Genomic DNA, 17,243 nt, shown 5'->3' with positions numbered 1-17,243 from the left:
ATAAAACAGTGATGAGAATAATTAAATAACAACTAAATAAAATGAGAGCAATACCCTGTTCCTGTGTCAGAAGATGTAACACTTTTAAGATATCAATTTTTCACAATAACACTTTTAAGATATCAATTTTTCACAAGTTCATCTACAGATGCAACATAATTCCAATTGAAATTCAAGTAAACTTTTCCTAGAAACTGGCAAACTAAAAATAAAATTCACATGAAAATTTGAAAAATGTAGAAGAGTCAAATCATAATAACAATAACAAAACTAAAGAAAAATAACACTATCTGTTTTGAAGATTTATTATTAACCCACATTAAATAAGAGACTATGGTATTGGCATAAAGATAAACACAAATCGATCAATAGAACATCACAGACAGCCTAGACATAGGTCCAATTATATATGGGCAATTGATTTTTGACAAACATGCGAAGACAGTTACTGGAAAATGGTAATCATTGTAACAAACAATTCTAGGAAAAAATTTGATCTGTATCTTGAACCTTAAAAAAATTAACTCAAAGAGGGTCATAAACATAAATGGAAAACTTTCATCAACCCTCCCACAATAAAACATAAGATAAAACGGTTGTGATCTCGTGTGAAGCAAAGATACATAAGGTTCAACTTCAAAATAATATAATTTCTATATGTATCTGTCTGAGATATATGACAAGAAATTAAATGGCAATAATAAACTGAGACAAATTATTTGCAAACCAATTTTCTTAGAAAGGACTTGTATTCAGAATTTCAATAGAAATCTCAGTTTCATAAGGAAGCCAATTAAAATTTGGGAATAATTTGAACAGCCATTTTTCCAAAGAAGATATACATAGGCAAATATGCACGAGATTAATTGTTAAGAAAATACAAAATAAAACTGCAATGAGATAATTCTTTACAACTGTTAAAAGGGCTAAAGTCGAAAAGGTCTAACATACCAAGTTTTGACAAAATTGTAAAGGAACTTGAACTCTCATACCCCGCTGGTGGAGATGTAAAACGGTATAATCACTTCACAAGTCAGTTAAACATATATTGACAATATGATGTAGCTATTCTACTCCTTGGCATTTACACGAGAGAAAAGAAAGTATGTGGCCATATAAAGGCTATGAATGTTTAGAGTTGCTCTATTCGACACAGGCAAATACTGTAGACAATCCAAATATCTCTTGATAGATGCATGCTAAAAAAAAAAAAAACCACTATGCTGTGATTAAGCATATAAAGGCTATGAATATTTCCATATAATGGCTACTAATGCTTAGATCTGTTTTATCTCTCATGGGAAAAAGCTGTAAGCAACCCAAATACCTCTTGATAGATACATGCTAAGAAAACTATGCTCCAATTAAACTGTAGTATACTTAGTTTTCCAAATGAAATAAATGGAATATAATTTGGCAATAAAAAGAATGAACTATTGATACATACTATCATGTGGATGTATCTAAAAAATAATGATGCTTAATACAAGGAACAAGGGGAAAAAACAGTATGTACTGAATAATTCTATTTATAAAATTCCCCAGTAGGCCGGGCGCATTGGCTCACACCTATAATGCCAGCACTTTGGGAGGTAGAGGCAGGCAGATTGCCTGAGCTCAGGAGTTCAAGACCAGCCTGGGCAACACGGTGAAGCCCCATCTCTACTAAAATACAAAAAATTAGCCGGGCATGCTGGCAGATGCCTGTAGTCCCAGCTACTCGGGAGGCTGAGGCAGGAGAACGGCGTGAACCCGGGAAGCGGAGGTCACAGTGAGCCGAGATCGTGCCACTGCACTCCAGGCTGGGTGACAGAGCGAGACTCCAACTCCAAAAAACAAAAAATAAATAAATTTAAAAGTTCTGGTAAATGCAAAGTAATTTATACTACCAGACACAGGTTAAGGAGATGAGAATGCAGAAAGGATTATGAAAGAATGACAAAATAAAAGAAACTTTTCTAGATAGTGAAAATATATACTACTTTGTACTGATGACTTCATATCTATATTTCAAATTGCATCACATTTTGCACTCTAAATATTTTTAGTTTATGCATGTCAATAATACTTTAATAATGTTAAAAATATTTATAGTTAAGTGAGAATATGAAGATGCTTGACAATCTTTCAGAATGTATCTTTATCTTCTATTAACTTCCACCACTGTTGCTTGCCTTTTGTTTAATTAAGAGTCTCTCGGATCTGGGCCTTCAGAAATTATCATCTGGTTATAATGATGCACACATGTTATGAGGTAAAGAAGTGTTGAAATAAAAAAGAATAAACAGAGAATATAGACTTCTGAAAAGGAAAATTTACTAAGTGAATTACCCCACATTGAAGTGGCATAATAGAAAAATATGTACTAGAAGATAATATACGTATTTTAGAACAAAAAAGGGAAAAATAGTTAAGAATAATATGTAAATGATGAGTTAATGGGTGCAGCAAACCAACAGGGCACATGTATACATATGTAACAAACCTGAATGCTGTGCACATGTACCCTAGACCTTAAAGTATAATTTAAAAAAAGAATAATATGATTACTAACGCTAAAGGAAAGCAAAACAATAGTGGATATCCAAGTTTAGATTTAATACATTAGTTTTTATCAAATTAAATGTTAGTAGTACTAAAAAAAATTAGTTGGCAATTAGAAACTGATTTGATCAAAAAATCAAGATATGATTTTTGATTCATATTGTAAGTATCAATTGAGACAAAATATATGATAGTTCTTTATAGGCTGAAAACTGTATGCATAAATTTATTTGCTGTAGCACTTTGAAGAATGCATCACACAAGTATTTTTAAAAGTATTAAAGACCAGACTTGATACATTACTAATTCCATACACACCTCAGCAAAATTTGATTACTTCCTTCTTTCAATTCTGTTTTAAATGCATTGCTTCAACACTCGCAAGTATGCAATAATATTTGACTGTGTAGTTCAGACACATTTTGAAATATATTCTTTCTAAAGCAAAATATTCACAATAATTCCTGATTATACTCTTTTCTTCTTGAATCTGTTTTAATATCTGTAAAGCTTCATTAAAGCCATGCTGTCTTACATAGCTAGAAGCTCTGCCCAGTGAGAACTGAGGATGTATAATCTATTAAAGGCTCAGTAAGCTAATGTTTTATTCTCAAGCTCTGCCTTTTATTTTGTGCTGCTTGTTTAAGGGGGGAAAAAAAAGAACCATTGCACCTTAGGAACAGAAACCACCTTAAGAAGAGAAATGTATTCTGAAGAAGTTTGATGATATAGAAAAAAACATGAATAAAGCTGAAAGAGTAGCGTTATAGACAGATTTACATATTTCATCAAATGGTGAAAATGGCAATTATTATATTTTTCTTTTTTCATTTATGTGAATAAATTACCAAATTAGAACAATTTCAAAGCATGTATCCTCATTTTGAAAATATGAGAAACCAAAACATTACATTTACAGTCTTCCTCTGTGTAATGGATATTAACAAAAATATTAAAAAGGGTTATCTTTATGGAATTCGTTAATATGTGTCAAGTATTACATTATTAACTTCTTGTAAAAGTGTCAAAACAACTTTTTTTTTAAAATAGGTGAGAACATTTAGGCATGATTTTCTTAACTCTATCAGCAAATAATTACTAGAACTGGGATTTGAACCCAGGCCTCAGATCTCTCTGATATCGAAACCTAGCTTCAAGCATATATTCTTCATATTACACCAGTCCTAAAAGCAGATGAGAGGCTTGGTGGAGTGCCTGACCATGGTGTAAGAGTGTGTGTGGGCATGCTTGGGTTAATGGCTAAAAGCGCTTTATAGACTTAAGGATGATGTTGCAGAGGAGCTTTGATGGCAAACCTGAGGCCCTACCTCCATAAGGATAATTATTTCTAACTCTTCAGAGACGAATACATATGTTTTAACATATAGAAATTGGCTGGGCGTGGTGGTTCATGCTTGTAATTCCAGCATTTGGGGAGGCCTAAGTGGGCAGATAACGAGGTCAGGAGATCAAGATCACCCTGGCTAACATGGTGAAACCGCATCTCTACTAAAAATACAAAAAAAAAAAAAATTAGCCGGGCATGATGGTGGACGCCTGTAATCCCAGCTACTCGGGAGGCTGAGGCAGGAGAATGGTGTGAACCCGGGAGGCGGAGCTTGCAGTGAGCCGAGATGGCACCACTGCACTCCAGTCTGGGCAACACAGCAAGACTCCGTCTCAAAAAAATAAACAAACAAAAATAGATATAAAAATCTTGCTTAGTCAGAGGCACTGTTTAAACTCTCAATATTTGTTTGCTAAATCTGATTTCTGAAAAAATAGGCATAAAAAGTTGAGAAAATGAAAGCTACAACATGTGTCAAGTACACATAGAATAAATAAAGGCAAAATTAAAAACAGTAATTTTCTCCCGTAAAGTTTTGGTTGGCTGAGTTTTAAATTATGAAGAGATGTAAAATATAATTTTACAATGGAAATAAAAGTCTAATCAATTTTATTCTTTTCTGAATATCATAATAATTGTATGTATTTATGAGGTACAATGTGATATTTTGATATATGTTTACAATGTGGCATGGTTAAATTAGGATAATAAACAAATTTATCACCTAACATGATTATCATTTGGTTGTGGTGAAAACAATTAAAATGTATTCTTTTAGCATTTTTGAAATATACAAGGCATTATTATTTACTACAACATCTCCCTTTTCCCCGTCCACTGCCTGACTTGGCAGCCTCTGGTAACTATCACTGTACCGTATACTTCTATGAGTTCAACTTTTAAAGATTCCACATATCAATGAGATCATATGATATTTGTCTTGCTGTCCCTGGCTTATTTCTCTTATACTGTCTCTCAGGTTCATCCAAGTTGTCCCAAATGACAGGATTTCATCCCTTACTTTTAAGGCTGATTCTTGGTTTTGGGTTTCATTGAGAATATATATATATATCTGTAAATGGAATAGCTATCCAAGAATTACCAGTCTATTTTCACAAATAAAGATATTATGAAAAGTATTTTTCTTACAGTTGTGTTTACTTTAAAATCATTTTTAAATTAGAAAAATCTACTGAAGCTGAGTAGACAGCAAAACATGATCCCATAACAATATTTAAATATTCTTTACTTTATTCCTGAAAGTTGAAAGACAACTTTCTCTTGTCTTTCAAACTCAAACCATTCTACTTTGCCATTTTTAATAAATTCTCCGTTGAGATCAAGCAAGAAAACAATCATCACTGTATTACTTATGATAAGGTCAGCTTTTGTAGTAAGATTAATTCTAAATCTTACAATGGTTCAAATACAATTCATGTTTAATTGTTGCTCATATGAAAGTATTGGGCAAGTAAGCAGATGTGTGGGTTAGCCCTCTTCTATCCAGTGGCTCAGGGACTCAGTGTATCGAAAGCTTTGTTCTATTCAATAAATGGATTCTAAGGTCTTCCTGGGTGTGGTCTCTCTTCCGGTTAGATAGCCAGGAACTGAAGCTGCCTGGAGAAGCAGGCATAGCAGTTGTCCAGGGGCTGAGCCTGGAAGAGGACATCTCTCTTTTGTTCACATTTAATGTGTTAGAACTTTGTCTTTGTAAGTCACCTAACTAGCCCCAATTTGGGCAGTCAATTAGCAGCAAAACACCTACAAAAAGGCTTATTAGTGGACAATCGCATTCTATCTGTAACCCAGATGTAACAACTCTGAACATTGTGGCAAATATGTTTTATTCACATATTTTGACAAATTATTTTACAACACTTATATATCAATAAATTTGTATCTAAATAAATTATCATGAATCACTAGAAAACAAAGATTTTTTTTCACATGATGACAAGTATGACACCATTATTACATTTAATAAAACCTTCAGTGATTCTACGTTATCATCTAGCTCACTGTGTAAATAGAAATATCTCTGTCTCCAAAATGTACGTTTACATTTATGTTGTTCCAAAAAGAGTCCTAGCCATCCAAAAAGCCAATTTTTTATTATGGTTTTTTAAACTTTTATGAGTATACAATCTAACATTTTAAAATATTATATAAAGCATACTCATAAATGAAAATAATATGCTATTACAATAAACTCAGCAATTATGTTTATCATTGTAGCCTAGACCAGTGAAACTTTATAATGGAAAGGCACTAGCTCAAGGGTTGGCACTTGGGAACCCCCACTTCAGTCCCACCACTAATTATCATATAATGAATTAATCAGAGGCCCAGAAAAAGTACACTATTTATACAGGGTCATACAGCTCATAAGAGTCAAAAAGCAGACAGGTCGGTATGCTCAGACCTCTGGACGTTCAGTTGAAATTTTTTGACATTCCTGAGTTAAAAATGTATGAAGACTGATTGAAATATTGAGTATTACATAGTATTTATATATTTTGCTTAGAAGATATATATGCCAAATATTATGATTTTAACACGATTGAAAAAAATAATTATCACCAACATACAAACATAATTTGTATGTTGTCACATACAAATTATATGTTGTGACAACATACAAATTATAACAACCTCCACTGAGGGTGGCTGAATTTTATATTTGAAATTCCATGTTGAATGATCTAACCTAATGTGATAAAGAAGTTTTCCGAATAAGACTGTCAAAGAAAGCAGTGACACAAAAGCATGAGCTACATATTTTTTCTGTTCAAAAAACTATTTCTGACATGATAATGAGTTCTGCAGGGAGATTATTAGAGTTACCATCTTGTAATGATGATAAGTCATTGATTGTCATCATTGTCCAGCAATGTCTTGTACTCAGTGTCCCTGGCACATATGCCCATATTGAACTAACCTCATCATTGCAACAGTAGAAAAGAACAACCAAATATATTTAACAAACTCTCTACTTCCAAATTTCTCAAAAAATCTTGATTTCTTATTGGCTGGTTTCTAAAAATTTAAGGAACAACATAAGCCTAAAAAATTGACAATTTCATGTTTTAGGCTCGTAAAATTAAAAGTAATAAAGTTTGTTTATGATAAATAGATGAAAATATTACATGTTTTCTTGACAGTTTATAATTTTCAAAATTTGAATTGTACATGACTTTACGTAATGTATTATTTTATCATCAAATACATGTTGTTGCTTGTAATGTCCTTTCCTCTGCATTCAACTTGAAAAAATTATATGCCAGTAAGATAAAGAAAGATCCTAGCGAAACAATCTCCTAAATCAAGGAAAGAGAGAGAAAGAAACAAACATATCTAGTTTGTCTTTTCTTTATTCTATTCAGCCTTTAAATGACAGATCTAATGTCTGCATTTAAATGCAAAAAACAATAGTTGACAAGAAACCTCCAAACTTAAAAATCTTATATTTGACTTGGTATCCCTCTTGCTGATTTACTGGCACCCAAGAGTTGCATTAAATCAGAAGTTAACAGCCATTTTTTAGTAGATATGTCCTCAGTTCTATAAAATGGCTTTTCTTTTCCTTGCAGAGCAGGCTTAATAAATAAAACCCTCTTTCACACTGGAATTAGACCCAAACTTTATTTTACCTTCATACAAAACAATCTGGATACACCATTTCTGAAATAATGTTGAAAAAGATGGCATTCTAGTCTGAAGCGAGTGAAACTGTATCAAAAGAGGTTCTAAATCATTTTTATATCCCCATAAATATGCCTGAATTCGAATCCAAGAACAAATATTATGAAAAACAATTTATTTTTTGAGGTACAACAGGAATTACAGCACAGGGTAAGGCAAAAAGAAAATAGCTGTCAAACAGGTCAGTTGTGATAGGAGAGAAGGTTCTAAAATTATAGCCAGAAAACCTGAGTGTGAATGCCCACTTGATCTAGATTGAGTTGTTTAATAAGTTCTTCTCTGAAGAAATCGGGAAAGTAATACCTTTCTTATCAGATTTTAAGAACAATCAAAGAGATCACTAACCCAAATTGCAGTGCCTGGCACAGAGCTTGGCATTGTAATCACTCAAAAATGCTTATAAAGTTGAAGGATATGATTTGAGATAAGTCAGTGCCCCCTATTAAAATACACCCACACCACACATAAAAACATGCATATAATGCACAATAAAAACCTTTAGAGCACTATTGTAGCACCGAAATCCTCAGTATTTCGTGGCACTCCTTGGAAATTATGGTCTAAGTAGCTTTTATTCTTAACTGTCCTATGATACAGATTTTCAGAAGGGAGTAATATATAGCTAATGTGGCAAGAGCTAATGTTAACATTATTTTTGCTTCACAAGCCCTTATGCAGAAAAGGACCGTGTGATGCTGAGATGCTGTGATTATTATTGTCCTTGTTTTAATGGAGGACCATGTTGATTGATGGTTAGCTGAAGAAAGACTACCATAATTTATAGGAAGAGAAGCAAGCAGTAGCATATAAAAGTATGGAAAATATTATCTATAGATTCATAAGGTGCTGCTAAGTACAAAAGTAGTAGGCCCAAACAAGTACTTACTACACAGTTTGTCTTTGAGTTAATTATATAACGTATCAAATTAAATACACAGAAATTAAGTCAGAAAATGTGTATAGATGCCATGCTACTCTTTTATAAAACTGCCTTATAAAAATCCTCTCTCAGTTGCACAAACTTTATTCTGGTGACTATTCATTATTTTTGTATATCAATGATGGCCTACTGTAATTAGTAAACCAGTTACAAACACAGCTGTTTTCCAAACGATCTATATTTCGGTATGATTTGTGTCTATCCCTTTGTTGTTGTTTTTATTTATTCAAAATCCTTTTAAGTAGCAGATCTATTGAGAATTTAATCAAAGGTATAAAACTCTAGGCAGGAAAAAATTCATAAAGAAGCAACATTTTGAACATGCTTTGAAGGTATTTGAAACAGGATTTCTTCTATTTTACTTGAGGGAAAAATAAAGGAAGTAAAAATGCAAGCAAGATAATAATCTATTAATAATTAAGAAGAAACCACTGGCTTTGATTACCAGATTGCCTCAACCATGATGCATTTCTGGGTGAATAAAACTATATACATCCCCCATTCATGATGGTTAAGAGCAAGGAATCAGTTCCAGAAGAACTCACAATTAATCAAGTTAGTTTCCTCATCCATAAAACAGACATGATACCTGTTTAACTGGATTATTCTAAATATTAAATGAAAGTATATATGCAAATCACATAATAAATTGGTTTTAAATTGGCATCTCATATTTTTATGCATAACATGAAAATACCTAGGATTTGGGAATTCTTGCTTTCCTTGATTTTCAAAATCAAGGCAATATCACATGATAGGTTAATCAGCTACACTCAGTTCTTTTCCTCATGCTCAGCTTACCCCTGATATCCTTCTTTCTGGGTTTCTCCCATCTCCTCATCCACAGGAGCCATATCAACCACAGTTGATTCCTTCACAATTAATGCCTTCCCACCCATGCAGTCTAACATTTTGTTAATCCTATAAACGAGTTCATGCAAATGGACCAAGAGTAAAGATGCTGTTCCTTCCCTACCCCTCTTCAGATCTCAGCCTCCTGATACTCCATGAGTATTTCTGGAGGTATATTCTATAAAATTGGCCCTTCACTACTTTCCTTCCTTAGTTAAATATAATTAGTATATATGAAGCTATCTTTTGCTAAGTAATGTTAACTAGCCTTGGGGGAAGCAGGAGCGGGGTTCAATAGAGCAGGCAAAAAGGTAAAATGTAAAAATAAATATGGTAAAGACACTGTCCTTGATATGGTTAGTTAACTACAGTTGTTAAGACAGTAGACTAGGTAAGATGGAATTGGTATTCTGTTAATAGATGAACGAAAGATGGGCTGGGCGCGGTGACTCACGCCTGTAATCCCAGCACTTTGGAGGCCGAGGTGGGTGGATCACGAGGTCAGGAGATCAATCGAGACCATCCTAACTAATATGGTGAAACCTCGTCTCTACTGAAAATACAAAAAATTAGCCGGGCGGAGTGGCGGGCGCCTGTAGACCCACCTACTTGGGAGGCTGAGGCAGGAGAATGGCGTGAATCCAGGAGGTGGAGCTTGCAGTGAGCCAAGATTGTGCCATTGCACTCCAGCCTGGGCAATAGAGCGAGACTCCATCTCAAAATAATAATAACAACAATAATAATAATAACACAAAATTAGCTGGGCATGGTGACAAGCGCCTGTAATCCCAGCTACTAGGGAGGCTGAGGCAGGAGAATCACTTGAACCCGGGAGGCAGAGGTTGCAGTGAGCCAAGATCACGCCACTGCACTCCAACCTGGCCGACTGAGGAAGACTCCATCAAAAAAAAAAAAAAAAAAAAGATATATTTTTAGGAAAACAACAATTCTAGTAGTTTAAAAAAAAACATTTTGCCACTCTGACTTGTCAATAATAGATAGTAGTTAAATAATTAGTCACAGAACAAGTTATAAAGAATTTTAATTAAAGTGGAAGACCACAGAACATTTAGAAGCAAGAAAATTTATGAGAAAATTTGCAATGAGCTCAAAGAAGACTAGACCGCTAAAATATCTACCCACATTTTTCTAATAAATAATTATTTTACTTGGCAATCTTCCAAAAATATAAATATTATTTGTTCATAAATGCACACTAGTTTTCCATCAATTTATATTAAATGTGAAGTGTGTGATCACTGAATTTTTTTGAAGTCTCATATAAGGTTACTTTTCAAAGAAATTGAAGATTTTGGTGAGACTTAAAATACTGAGATGATAGATTTACTGCCGACTGGATCTGGGTTATTTCTTCAATGAGACATGTTTCAAACAGCTGACACTGTTGAGTAAGCAGAAGAAATGCTTGACTTTAAGCAACATGAATAATGCTGTTCATCAACAAATGTGCAAGATACTTGAAAAGTGCATAATCATATTCTTTCTCATAAACTGTCAGCTTGATTCTGTCCCCCAGGGAATAACAAGTCTTTATAAATCTACCATGGCTATGTGACAAGGGAAAAATGTTCATCTGAGACACAAGCACAAATTCTCCTTGCCATGGACCTCTGCACCCAAACCAGCAGCAGCAGAAGCAGTTGAGGGCCACTTTTCTCATAAACAGAGAATTCTCTGATGCCCTTTTCCAGAACTACTTATTTGGGAAACAGAGTATATATCTCTCAACAACTGTATCTAGAAACCAGAGTTTTTACCAGTTCAAACCAAACAGAAAAATAAGTCAATCCTGGGTGACCTTCTGCAGGCAGAGGCTCCATGATGATTGTTGGATGACATTTGACAAGTTTCACTGCTTTGTACTTAAAAATACAAGTTTAAGCAAATGTTGAACTTAATTACTTTTGTTTTAGTTGATATTTTAAAATAACACCATTTCAATTTTATCCACAATTCTTCTAGAAAGTAATCACACCTACATCACGAGTAATTTTGAGGAGTAAATGAGTTTACAAACACCAATCACTTAAGGCATGCACTAAATAAATATTAATGACTACAGAATTACAGCCTATTACATATTGCCATGTGTGAGGTTATACAATGTGCTTGATTATTTTATGTAACAACATAAGGAATACCTATTGGACTAAGAAAGTCATATATAAATAAACACAAAGAAAAACAACTAAAGTATTATTGGAAAAGCACAGCAAAGTATCTTTGTTTCTAATATTAACTGTACAACAATAGATATATTAGTACTCAGCATTTTTCTGAAAACAAAAGAGAATATTAAATAATATGATCAAGCAAAACTCATTATGTGATTTTTTAAAAAAATTATTTTTAAAACTTCATCAAAATGGTGTGAGATAAGTTTTAGTATAAATCTGTATAAATTATGTACTGACATTCATTTCATTTAAATAAATAATTTTTTATGTAATTGCCTACTAAACTTGGGAAAGTCTTAAATTATGAAATAACTTAACTCCTTTAAAATTTATAATTCAGTTTATGGTTCTACTTCGCTAAAAAATCAACAAGCATCTTTTGAATTCTGTTGTAAAGACAAATCAATCATTAAAGTGAAAATGTGCCTTTTGGAGAATTTTTTGTCTGGAGAAAATTTTGATGAAATATTTACTTTTATCGGTTATAAATGGGAAGAAGAGTGTGAACATTCAGAAATGAAAGCCCACATCCTTAACTAGGAAACTGCTGACTCCCACACTGGGGACTTTTTTTTAAGGATGCAAATTGAGATGAAAATTACAAACATGACTAACCAAAACAGTAGAAAAAAATTTCCTTTTTCAGGGACATTAATACCAAATCTGTCTTCACTGTTGAAACGCTCTTGATATTTAAGCTCTCAGAGTGTTATATTTTACAATATCACTTCAAGAATAACTTAAGAGAGCTGAAGATTAAGTGAGATTTAATGTAAAGTCAACATAAAGACGTGATTAGGGCTCAGTTTACAAAGACAATTTGTGTAAAATCTTTTCTTCCACTTTTTTGTTGTTGTTGTTCTACTTCCTTTAAAAATGTTTCAGCAATGTTGGAGTCTGACAATTTTTTTTTTTTTTTTTAGACAGAGTCAGGCTGGAGTGCAGGGGTGTGATCAAGACTCACGGCAACCTCCACCTCCCGGGTTAAAGGGATTCTCCTGCCTCAGCCTCCTGAGTAGGTGGGATTACAGGTGCCCGCCACTATGCCCAGTTAATTTTTGTATTTTTAGTAGAAATGGGATTTCACCTTGTTGGCCAGAATGGTTTCGATCTCTTGACTTCGTAATCCACCCACCTCAGCCTCCTAAAGTACTGGGATTACAGGCATGAGCTACGGCCCACGACTTTTTTTTTTTTTTTTTTTTTTTTTGAGATTGTATCTTGTTCTGTCACCCAGGCTGGAGTGGAGCCATCTTGCGGCTCACTGAAACCTCTGCCTCCTGGGTTCAACAAAGCTCTCTTGCCTCAGCCTTCTGAGTAGCTAGGATTACAGGCGCATGTCACCACACCCAGGTAATTTTTCTACTTTTAGTAGAGGCCAGGTTTTACCATGTTAACCAGGCTGGCCTCAAACTCCTGGCCTCAAGTGATCGACCCGCCTCGGCCTCCCAAAGTGCTGGGATTACAGACGTGAGTGAGCAAAGGCACCCAGCTAGACTAATGCATTTAGGTAAAATTTAGTAAGTGAACATTGTCATCATATTCTTCCCCTTTACATTGCATATAATTCTGTTAATTTGACTTAAAGCCATGGAAAGTTGAACTAACATAAAAACTGAGCTGTAATTGAGCTTTAACTTGTGAGATAAAATCTGTGATGTTCTACAAGCTCTACTATAACCCTTTCTGAAATTGTGCTATGAAACTTAGCTCTAACATGCAGAAAAATTTATTCAGTATAAATATAATTCTGTGTACAATTACCTACAGACTTAGGGATGGTGCTGTAAAATTTAAACACAATAAATAATTTAATAAATTATAATTATATTTTAATTTTTAAAGTTATAAATTTTTCATTTGCATTCTGGGACAGGAAGATTGATGTAATTTTTTTCATAAAACACACCCACCCACTGTATTTTTACAATAATGATGAAGTATGCTCACACCAATAGATAAAACTATGCTTCTTTGTAACAACATGATTGATTAAGATAATGAAGCCATGTATGCTACAAAATCTTTCATAATATGCTTTTTATATCTTTTTTATTGTTACAACATGTGTTCCTGCATCCAAAAAGTATTTTCAAACAAAAAAATTGTATTTTCAATAGGGATATGTTCTGAGCCCAGGTAATAGAAAAACTCAACCTTGCTAAGTTTGTAATGTAATCAAGGTTGGAGTGTTTTGAGGAGCATTGAGGAAACATACAGTGGTGTGGGATGAGGCAGGCGGGATCTACACTTAAAAACTGGATGGCCTTGTCTCTTCGGATTGAATGGATTGCGATTTGGTTTATATTTTGCTGTTGCTGCATTGCATTTAATATATTACCAAAAGGAAAGATCCATATTTCAAATTAATGCTCAAAAATAATAATGAGCACATTATGTGAAACAATAGATTTGATTTGAGAATATTGAATGTTTTGCAGTATCAGCACTTTTAATCCTTTTCATTTATACAAATAATGAGAATTTCATACCACATATACATACTAATCTAAAAAGTTAGGAAACTATACAGAATATGTGTTATGAAGTATACTTTACACAAAGTAAGTTAAAATGGTATATTTGATTTAAAACTTGCTTTCTTATATTTCATTTTTTGAAAAAATTCAAATATTTATGCAGTTGTTTTTTATTATGCAAAGCAACTGTATACAAAAATTATTAATCACTTTGAGAGGCTGAAGTGGGTGGATCACAAGGTCAAGAGATCGAGGCCATCCTGGCCAACATGTAAAACCCCCTCTCTACTAAAAATACAAAAAAATAGCTGGGCATGGTGGCACACGCCTTTAGTCCCAGCTGCTCAGGAGGCTGACGCAGGAGAATTGCTTGAACCCAGGAGATGGAGGTTGCAGTGAGCCTAGATCACGCCATTGCACTCCAGTCTGGCGACAGAGCAAGACTCTATCTCAAACAAAAAACAAAAAGCAAAAAAAAAAAAAAAATCACTCATCAAAACAGTGAAAGGTATATTTTATCAACTATCAATCTATATTTTTCAACATTGACACTTATTATAATTTGTTATTATTCAATGATAAGGGCTTTTTGTTAGTAAACATTATCAGTAAAAGAGATTTACATAGGTAAATGATTATTAATAGTCAGGAACAGTTATATCTCTACATTTGAACTACAAAAAAATCTAGTAACACCTCTAAAAGTTGGCATAATGTCAATGCTACTTTGATGGTCCTATGTCCTATGACATTTGAAAAGTGTACCAGTAAGAAAATGTTTATTTATTTATTTGAGGAAACAATAGTTTAAATAATATTCTTTAAAAGAGTAATTTCAGGGGTGGGAGGATAAGATGGCTGACTAGATGCAACCATCTCGTGCAGCTGGGTGGTAGCCTAGCTACCAGCCATTACACTAAAGTATCATCTACTAGGTTGTATCCCAAACTACAACACCAAAAATTATCTTGCTAATGTACATACCTGTGAAACTAGGCACAAGAATCCACTGACACATAAAGGTCTTGTGTAGAGGACTAGCCCTCTGAAAGTATCCAGAAACATAGCCAACTACTTATACTCAACATACACCATGGGTAAAGGAACACCTATCCTCCCCAATGAGGAAGAATCAGCAGAAGAGTTCTGGAAATTCAAGTGAGAGTGTCTGCTTATCTCTAAACATGTCCACTAGATCCCCAGCTATGGAACTTAACTAGTTTGAAATAATTCAAATGATAGACATCAAATTCAAAATCTGGATGCTAAGGAAACTCATCGAGATTCAAGAAAACATTAAAACCCCATCTAAGGGATCCAATGAGTCCAGTAAAATGATCCAACAGCTAAATGATATAATAATCATTTTTTGAAAAGAACCATACTGAACTTTTCACTGCAAGAATTTAATAACATAATCAGAAGAATTAACAGTGGAATTGACCAAACCGAGGAAAGACTCTCAGAGCTTGAAGATTGGTTCTTGGAATTAACTCAGTCAGACAAAAATTTTAAAAGAACATAAAAAGTGAAACAAAATCTCCAAGCAATGTGGGATTATACGAAGAGAACAAATCTACTCATTGGCAATCCTGAGAGTGAAGGGGAGAGAATAAGACGCTTGAATATATATTTGAAGATATAGTCTACAAAAGTCTCTCTAATTCTCCTAGAGGTTGACATGTAAATCCAACAAATACAGAGAAGGTCAGCTAGATACTACACAAGATGACAATTCCCAGGGCACACAGTCATCAGATTCACCAAGGTCATCACAAAAGAAAAAGTTCTTAAAGGAAGCTAGAGAGAAGGGTCAAGTCATGGACAAAGTCATGTACAAAAACTCATGAGGTGCGCAGTAGACATTTCACTAAATACTTTACAAGTCAGAAGATATTGACACATATCTTTTTCTTTCTTTCTTTCTTTTTTTTTCTGAGATGGAGTTTAGCTCGTTGCCCAGGCTAGAGTGCAGTGGTGTGATCTTGGCTCACTGCAACCTCCACTTTGCAGGTTCAAGTGATTCTCCTGCCTCAGCCTCCCAAGCAGCTGAGATTACAGGCATGTGCCACCACACCCAGCTAATTTTTGTATTTTTAATAGAGACAGGTTTCAACATGTTGGCCAGGCTGGTCTTGAACTCCTGACCTCAGGTGATCAGCCTGCCTCATCCTCCTAAAGTGTTGGGATTACAGGCATGAGCCACTGCACCCAGCCTATTTTAAGCATTCTTAAAGAAAAGAAAATACAACCAAGAATTTTATTTCCCACCAAACCAACTTCACAGGTGCAGAAGAAATAAAACTTTTGTTAGATAAGCAAATGCTACGGGAATTTATTTCAACTAGAACAGCCTTACAAGAGGTCCTTAAGGGAGTGCTAAACATGGAATTAAAGAATGACACCTGCTACCACAAACACAACAGATCCTGGAAAGGCTGTAAAGAAAAGAGAGCTCTTATTCATGTTGGTTAGAGTGTAAATTATGTTCAGCCACAGTGGCAAGAAGTTGGGAGAGTTCTCAAAGAACTTAAAACAGAGCTACCATTCAATCCAGCAATTGCATTACTGTGCGTATACCCAATGGAAAATAGATCTTTATACCAAAGAACACATGCATTTGTATGTTCATTGCAACACTAGGCACAATAGCAAAGACAAGGAATCTGCCTAGGTGTCCATTAATGGTAGATTGGAAAAAAAAAAAAAAAATGTGGTACATACAACGTGGAATACTATGCAGCCATAAGAAAGGAATAAAATCATGTCTTCTGCAGCAACATGAATGGAACTGAAGGCCATAATCTTAAGCAAATTAAATCAGGAACAACAACAACAACAACAACAACAACAAAAACAAATACCACATGTTCTCGCTTATAAATGAGAGCTAAAATTAGCACACGTGGACATAAATAAGGCAAAAAGAAAGACATGGAAGACCGCTGGAAGAGGGAGGGAAGGAGAAGGAGGAGAGAGAGGATGGGTTGAAAAACTACTGGGTACAATATCACTACCTGGGTACAATATACTCATGTAACAAACTTGCACATGTATCCACCAATATAATAAAAAAAAGTTGAGTTTCTTAAAGAGTGATTTAAAACACAGAATATGCTAAATTTCTAAATAATTCAGTGTAATTCTAGATGATCCTTAAGAGAAACTACGTCCTTAAG

The 17,243-nt window shown here is 34.1% G+C and overlaps 1 protein-coding gene across 7 annotated transcripts in view; it reads right to left on the bottom strand.

The window, feature by feature from the left end:
• Window positions 1-17,243, bottom strand: part of CDH18 (cadherin 18) — a 1,131,397-nt gene that overhangs the window by 769,874 nt on the left and 344,280 nt on the right. The window lies entirely within an intron of this gene.

Source organism: Macaca thibetana, chromosome 6 (assembly GCF_024542745.1).
Source record: "Macaca thibetana thibetana isolate TM-01 chromosome 6, ASM2454274v1, whole genome shotgun sequence".
Lineage (NCBI taxonomy): Eukaryota > Metazoa > Chordata > Mammalia > Primates > Cercopithecidae > Macaca > Macaca thibetana.
Note: the sequence above shows the minus strand (reverse complement) of the source record. Positions and strands in the feature narration are given on the sequence as shown.